The sequence below is a fragment of the Arachis duranensis genome, chromosome 2, assembly GCF_000817695.3.
Source record: "Arachis duranensis cultivar V14167 chromosome 2, aradu.V14167.gnm2.J7QH, whole genome shotgun sequence".
In the NCBI taxonomy this organism is placed as follows: domain Eukaryota; kingdom Viridiplantae; phylum Streptophyta; class Magnoliopsida; order Fabales; family Fabaceae; genus Arachis; species Arachis duranensis.
This window is the reverse complement of record NC_029773.3, coordinates 77,264,855-77,272,549: the sequence shown is the minus strand read 5'-3', so window position 1 is coordinate 77,272,549 and position 7,695 is coordinate 77,264,855.

Here is a 7,695-nt window from a genome sequence, read left to right as displayed (position 1 = left end):
CAACAATGTTTGATTGAATCAAGACAAGCATGAATTTCTCATCCAAACACTTACTTATTGCCTAAGAATGCATGAAAACCAAGTAAAAACAAATGAAAAAGGCTTGTGAAACTAGCTTAAGATGACTTGTCATCAAGGACCTCAAACGACAAAAAATCATAAGTTTACAAGGATATCTAAGAATTTTGAACAAGGTCTGCTTCTTTTTTTCTTTTATTTGGAAAGTAAGATAATTAAATACTTCTAAGCACATACCAAAGAAAAATAAAAAAAATATACGACAGCAATAAACTAGGAATTACTAGCACAAACATAATTGATAACACTATACGAAAATCATCGAATACGATTAGATTTACCGACGGAATTATGAAAATAATATGTTCATAAATTTATTATTGACGAATTTACCATAAAAAATATGCCGACGGTAATATTCTCATCGGTAATTATTTACCGTTGGATTCCATAATCAAACAGTAATTACTGACAAATTTTGCGACGGATTCTGCGAAGAGTGTGACAAAAAAAGTAACTGGTTACCGGGTAATTTTGGCGCTAAAGTGTATGGTTTTGTGCTTAAGTACTGTCAAAATTTTTTCTCAGTGAATCCAACGATAAGTTCATTTTAATTATTTTTTAATTTTTTTTAACACAATTAGTAGTCAAATCTTAATTAATAAAAATAAAATAAGGATTTTATTACATACAATCAGCTATATATACAATGTGAATATTAAGTGTACGTATAGAATAAAAAGTCAAATAAATAAGATACAGACAAATAAAGTAGAACAAAACCATAATCACTATGGATCCTGATAGTCGTTGTCGTCTTCATTCCTCTGGTCCTGCTAAGGCGGCAGTCTAGGCGGTGATGTTGGTTTCCCTCCAGTAACACTGCTGCCACCAGCAGTGCCACTGCCATAAGCGTGCATCTGCTCCTGGTACACTGCCATCTGTTGCTATATTCACTAAATCCACTCCAGCTCTTGTCTAAGCTCCAGTCTGAGAGAATCTGTGTTTGATACACATGCAAAGATCTCGTTCACTACCAAAAACATGGGAGTTACCAACGGGCAGGTACACACAAACGATAAACAGCGGCAAAGCTCAATGACTGTGGTAACCAATTGCAATGTATTGTATTTCTTTGGCCAAATTTTGCGGAGTTTTTCAATGTTCTTGTTTGTCCGTGACCAACTTGAGATGAGTTTTCTCATTCGCCACAGACCTAATGATCACCGCGACAAAACGGAATGATGTCCACTTCCAATTCCGCACTTAATTTGGTGTTTTCCTCTAACCTTTTCAAAATATTTTTATGCAGTTCATATTTTTCTCAAATTTAAACCATAACCTCAAATAAATATCAGGGTGCAGGTTTTTTTAAGATAGCTTGTTTCTTCTTCCTCTTTCCCAGTGCCTGAAAAATAATAAGGTATGTTAATTATCTAATTTTAGATGCGGTTTATGATTTACAATTTTCACACTTTCTGCTAAAGTTGTTAATTTTCACTTCTTGATTAAATAGTAATTTCTTAGTATGGTTATGTTGTTCATTAGTGGTATACAAATTAGATACGGATTATAATTTGCAATTTTACTCTTTCTTTCATTTTTACCATGCACATTTTTTCTGTCGATGTTCTTTTTCTGACCAAATACAATTTATTCTTTCCTATTTATTTATGGTGATTATGTTTGTATTTCTTACCCTTTTATTCTTTACTATTTATTTATGGTGGAGTTAAATTTTAATTCTATTTGAGATGCATACTTGAGAGTACAGATACAAGAGAATTCAATGCTACAATAATAATTATCCATGTTATATATGTTAAAATTATAAGAAGAGTACAAAAGAGTATAAAAAGAAACAAATTTTATAAACTACTTATCTACTAAAAGTTACTTTTTATATCAGTTATATTTTTCATATATATGATGGATTATTATTGTAGCATTGAATTCTCTTTCAATAGTTTGGTGATGATTGTTGTGACTCTTGTGTCTGTATTCTTGAATATGCATCTCAAATAGAATCAAAATTTAACTCCACCATAAATAAATAATAAAGAATAAAAGGGTAAGAAATACAAATAACAAAGAACATGCAAAATTTATTTTATTTCGATGACGCACTGATAAAAAATAAAATACATGTATATAATTAACTTACAGATGGAGTATAAGTTGATTTAAAATTAAATTTTACGCTAAATTAAAAATGATAGCCACTATATTAAACAAAATTCAAATTAACATCTATAATAAGATAAATGAAATTTTTAGCACCAAACTTAAAAGAAATTTTTATTTATTATTCCAAAGTAAAGTTTCTTTCTCCTAAAATAACCTCAGTTATATATAACTTAGAAAAAAAGTACTTTTTTTGTTTCTAAAACTCAATTTCAAAACCTATCGATTAAAACGTGAAATAAAGATTTAAAAGCACAACTTAATTCAAATAACTGAAAAGTAAATTTAGATGTGATTTTTTAAATATTTATCTTTTAGGTACTAATTCTCTAGAATTTATCTTTTAGGTACCAATGCTATAATCTTATCTTTTTTAATTTGTAAGTAAAATTAGACAAAATTTAATTTTAAAATATGTAATTATCTTATATTTATTATTTACAGAAAAAGTACAATAATTATAAATATCAATTCAATTTTCCTAAAAATATATGCACTAATATTTTTTTATAAATACACAAAGAAACTAAACTCATAATTTTATTTAATTTAAGAATTTGCGCCAAAAGACCAAGCTTAATTCAAATAACGTCTTTAATCTGCACCAAAACCCTAAACTTTAATCAAAACTCCCCCCTTTTATTTTTCAATTTCAGATCTCATTCGAACTCTTACTCCCCGGCCCTAATCCGCCCCTGCATGTAGCCGTCTCCTCGGGCTCAGACCTCGCACCCCCTCCAGCCTCTGATCTCGCACCTCTGGCAACATCTACGCTCGTGATACGCGCGCACAGGTCACAACTCTCACTCGCTGGCACTGCTTTACCTCCTGCCTATGGCCGCCTCCTCCGATCTCAGACCTCACACCTCCGGCAGCCTCCGACCTCGCACTTCAGGCGACCTTCACAGTCGTGCTTCGTGCTCACAAGTCGCAGCTCTTACTCGGTCACACTGCTCAACGTCGTTGTCGTCAACAACATCAACCTCTCCAAGTTTTTTTTCCAAATTTTATCCTTTGTAAATTTTTATTTTATTTGGTATGTCTCCATTTCAGAAAAAAAAAGGATTATATGAGTATTTAAAAATGGGCATGTGTCTGTTTTATTTGGTTTGATGTTGTAAGGAATTATCCTTCTATTGCCTACCTCATATAGAGCATCAATTGCAAGTCCAAGTTCGGCACAAGACTAGCAGCAACCTAGCACTTGAATCCCTAATACAATAATTTTCTCTCTAACATGATGCATTTTATGTGTGACGTTTTGATCAAATAGATTGATATCACTAACACATAATGGAATCTTAGTCCTCATTACTACATTGACGAGTATTTTTTCCATGTTGGGCTTTTCAATTTACTTATATAAAATGAATGCTAATCCAAAAAGGGTATAAAATTTACTGCTAATAAACTAGTTACTGTGAAAGTGGATATAGTTGTTCATATTTTCAGAAATTTGTATTTACTACAAAAATTACCTTTCATCCCTCAAATTATTGATTTAAGCTTTGGTTTTATTATATATTGTTGTTATCTTCTCTTGCATGATCACAGCAAACTACTCAAACTTTGACTAGGAGGACCTTAAATAATTTATCATTTCTGGGACACAAATTGTAATTTTCAGTAGCACTTACATAGTTAACTTTATTCACATTGCTCATAAGATAGGCATTATCTTATGGCATTCCTCATGGATCATATATTCTTGAATCTAGTTATATGATTTGGTACTCTTGATGTTCATGTTTGGGTTTAAAACTTAAGAGATTACAGAAGGTCGGAGGAACATTATGCAACCGAATCAAATATATATTTACCAGTTTCTAAGCAGGAAATCATTGATTTAGTATGGTTGGACATGAGTGATTTCTTTCAATTATTAATGATGAACCTTTGGAAATATTCTGAATCTGAATTTAAGTTTGACTTGTTAAATATGCTCTATGATTGACTTACTGAATATGCTGTATTGGTATTATGCTTAGTCATATTTAATTTAGTTAAATGTAGAATCATTTATGAAACTCTTTTTATGTTGTTTGACTTATTGTGTTTCAATTATATGAACTATTTTATCTCACTATTTTATTTGACTTTTTTTTCTCTGGATTCTTTTTACGCTGTCTATGACTTTGTGTCGCAGCCATTTAGTATACTATGAAGCATAAACGTAATATTTCCGGACAATCAATCCTTGAAGAGCTACGAAGACAAAATGAAGACATAAACTTGAGTTCGGAAGATGGTTTGGAACAAATAAGTCTCAATGATGATGGGGATGAATTTTTAGAGACGGAGATGTTAAATCAAAGTGGTGTTGATCTACCAGAACCTACTGCATCTAAGAATAAAAGAGATGAGAATGAGCCACTGCTTGTGAAGATCAAAGGTAGGTTTATTCAAACTCTAACTTCTCTTTTCGAGCAACTAGGAAATAGTATTGATGTCAAATTTTGTTATCCGAATGCTCCTATAAAATAAAATATATATGTTACATCTTTTTAGTATCTTTTTAAGCAAATTAAGAGGCGTTGTCATCTCGGAGTCCGGAACTAATTTCAGCTGAAATGGTTACCTAATCCTTAATGTTGTTGTTTATGTCTTTATCTATATCTTGAGCAGCGGTGTCTTTTAACATTAAATGATAGATTGTTCTTTTTAGTTTTCATTTTCATTTTTTGGTTTAGCTTTACCGAAATAACAATATGTGACTAAATCTAGTTACTTTATTTTCCAGTCCACTATCCTGAAATCATGTGCTCCTTTAATTTGCTCCAATTAGTTCTCCTTTATTTTGCTCCTTTATTTTTTTAATATCTATGCTTTTTATTTTTTATTGAATATTTATTATGGATATCTAGTAACATTTATTTACTAGTTTTTTGTTCTTGAAAATCATAGAAACAATGTTTGTAAAATGCCAAAAATCGTGAGAAACTTATAGTTTTACATGCTGGTGGAAGTAAAAGCTACGCTAGAAGAGCAACTCAGATGGTATTGTTTTTTTTATTATTGAGCCTAGTACTGTTATACTATTTCTATAAAATTAGCAGTTTTAATTAAATTATGATTACCTTTAATATTCTATTTATTGTATTAGGAAAAAAAATTGGGAAGGCCTGTATGTCGAAGCGAGGTTATTGTATCAACTCTGTTAAAAAAAGATGGGAGTTATGTAAGCGGGGAAGGACAACGATTAGCTGTGAGTGTCTGAATTTTTTATATGGCTGTATATTTTTTTATATGCCTTAATTATGTCAATACTCTACTCCAATGCGATGTGCATTTGTTTGTAGGAAAAAATAGCAGAGCGTGCTGCCACTGAAGATCAAGAGTGTGCTGCCACTGAAGGTATTCATTCAAAAGTCTTGACTCATCCAGATGATGTAATTGGAAAAGCTTGTGGTCCTGAGAATGGTAAGCAAGTACGTGGTTTTAGTAATGCTGCATGTCCCAGCGATTTTGGTAAGTCAAAGCGCATCTTTGGAGGGGCAATATGCAAAGGTTTTAGCAGTGCATCGCAACAGCATGTTGCAGATTTAGATAGACAACTTCAAGAAGCTAAAGATCAAGTGCCAACTCTCCACAGATTTCTACAACATAAGTATGGTGATGAAGTACCTACCTTCTCTGATTCTGTGCCACTCATTCAGTCGGATTGATGCACCTCATGTCATGTTTATTTCAATCTTAATTTATATCTATTTTACACTGTTATTAGAGATACTTTTATTTTTTGTTGTATATAATCATAGAACTTGGTTTTTGTTATTTCTTTACTATATATATGAACAATGCATATACTTTACCATTATTACATAGTTTGCTATTTTTTTTGTTTCAATAGTTATTAGCATTGCTTTGATGGTTTTTATTATCATACAATATTTTTAACATGTTAGCATATATATAAAAATAAATATATGCAATAACAATTTTAAAAAATACTCAATTGGTAATTATGGCTGAGAGTTTTTTTTAATTAATAAAAAAATTTAGCTATGAATTTATGTGTTGGTAAATAGCCCATTAATATTTGCCACGGAAAAAGCATGAAAAAAAAATCCGGCCTACCAAATATTTTTTGTACATGTTTTCTTTTTTTGCCACAGAAAAAACTATGGCTAAATAACCCAACAATGTTTAGCCAAAGAAAAAATGTGGCAAAAAAGCCAGCCTGCCGCTATTAGCTACAGAAAAAAGTGTTGCAAAATTATACTTGTTAGTTACATTATTGTCATTTAGACACGGTTTAGAGTGTGGGAAATAATATAAAAACTGTGGCTATTCAAATGCCTCCACGGGTCACAAAAATGTGGCTAACAGGTCAAAAACCATGGCTAACGAACTGAAAAAGCATCGCCCTTGTCAACCACGGATATGTATTTGTTGTTAACGTTTAATCGTCATGGATTTTTTTGGCTTTAGCCACGATTTTTTTCGTGGCTAATCATCGTGTTTATGGTAGTGGTTGTACCTCTCTGCAGTCTGTTGCACCTATTGAGCCTGTTGGTGAAGGCTTTGAGTGAGATTTTGCACCTGCTCCCTCTTATCAACGCTATCCATGGGATCGGCAGTACTGGTGACAGAAGCGGACGAATCCCTCAATGTAGAGGTGCAGATGTTGATGACGAAGAATGACTTCATCCTGTAGACGCGGTTTTTGTACGGCTCAGATGCGGTATCGCGCCAAACTACATCAGGATCGATGACTGAAGCAACGGAGTTATTGTCGTCCTCCTCACTGTGCTGAGATTGCTAGGCTGCGGCCTCCAATCTCTACGTGTAGGACTCCTGTGTAACACATGTTATCATTAAGATGACAATTAATTGAAAATGAATACATGTTAAACTATATATCACAGGACGTTTACTCACATAATAATCTGTAGACCACTGATAACTAAATCTCTCCTTATTATCCTTCAATGTGTAAGTATACTTGAAGGTCTCTGCAATTATCACATCGCGATCCAACGACTTAGACTACACATATTGAAACAATAAGTTAAACTAAGTAATAATTAAATCACTGACTTAGACTACACATATTCATAAAAGTCACTGACTCGTCGGTAGACTTCAATGACCTAGCTGATGCCCTGTTGACCCTGTTTGTGGCTCGACGACGCCTAGGTGAGGGGTCATGCCTTTCACGTACGTCCTCAAACATCTGCTAAAGCCACCGAGTCATGCAATGGTTGAAGATCTTCTTGATTATGGCATCGCGAATCTTCTCCAATGTAAATTTCTCTTGCACAAAGAAACATTTACCACATGTTAATATTAATAAAATACGTAATTAAACAAATAATAATAATAGAAAGTAACTCAAGTTAGAATATGCACAAATTTTAATGTCCACTTATGAAACCAGTTCTCTTTGGTCTCAGCAAGAATCTTTTTGTAACTCAGCTAAGACTGATCGCACATCAACTTAATCATGTTCATACACTTCTATGTACACGCATTGTTATCCGGTGCAAATCT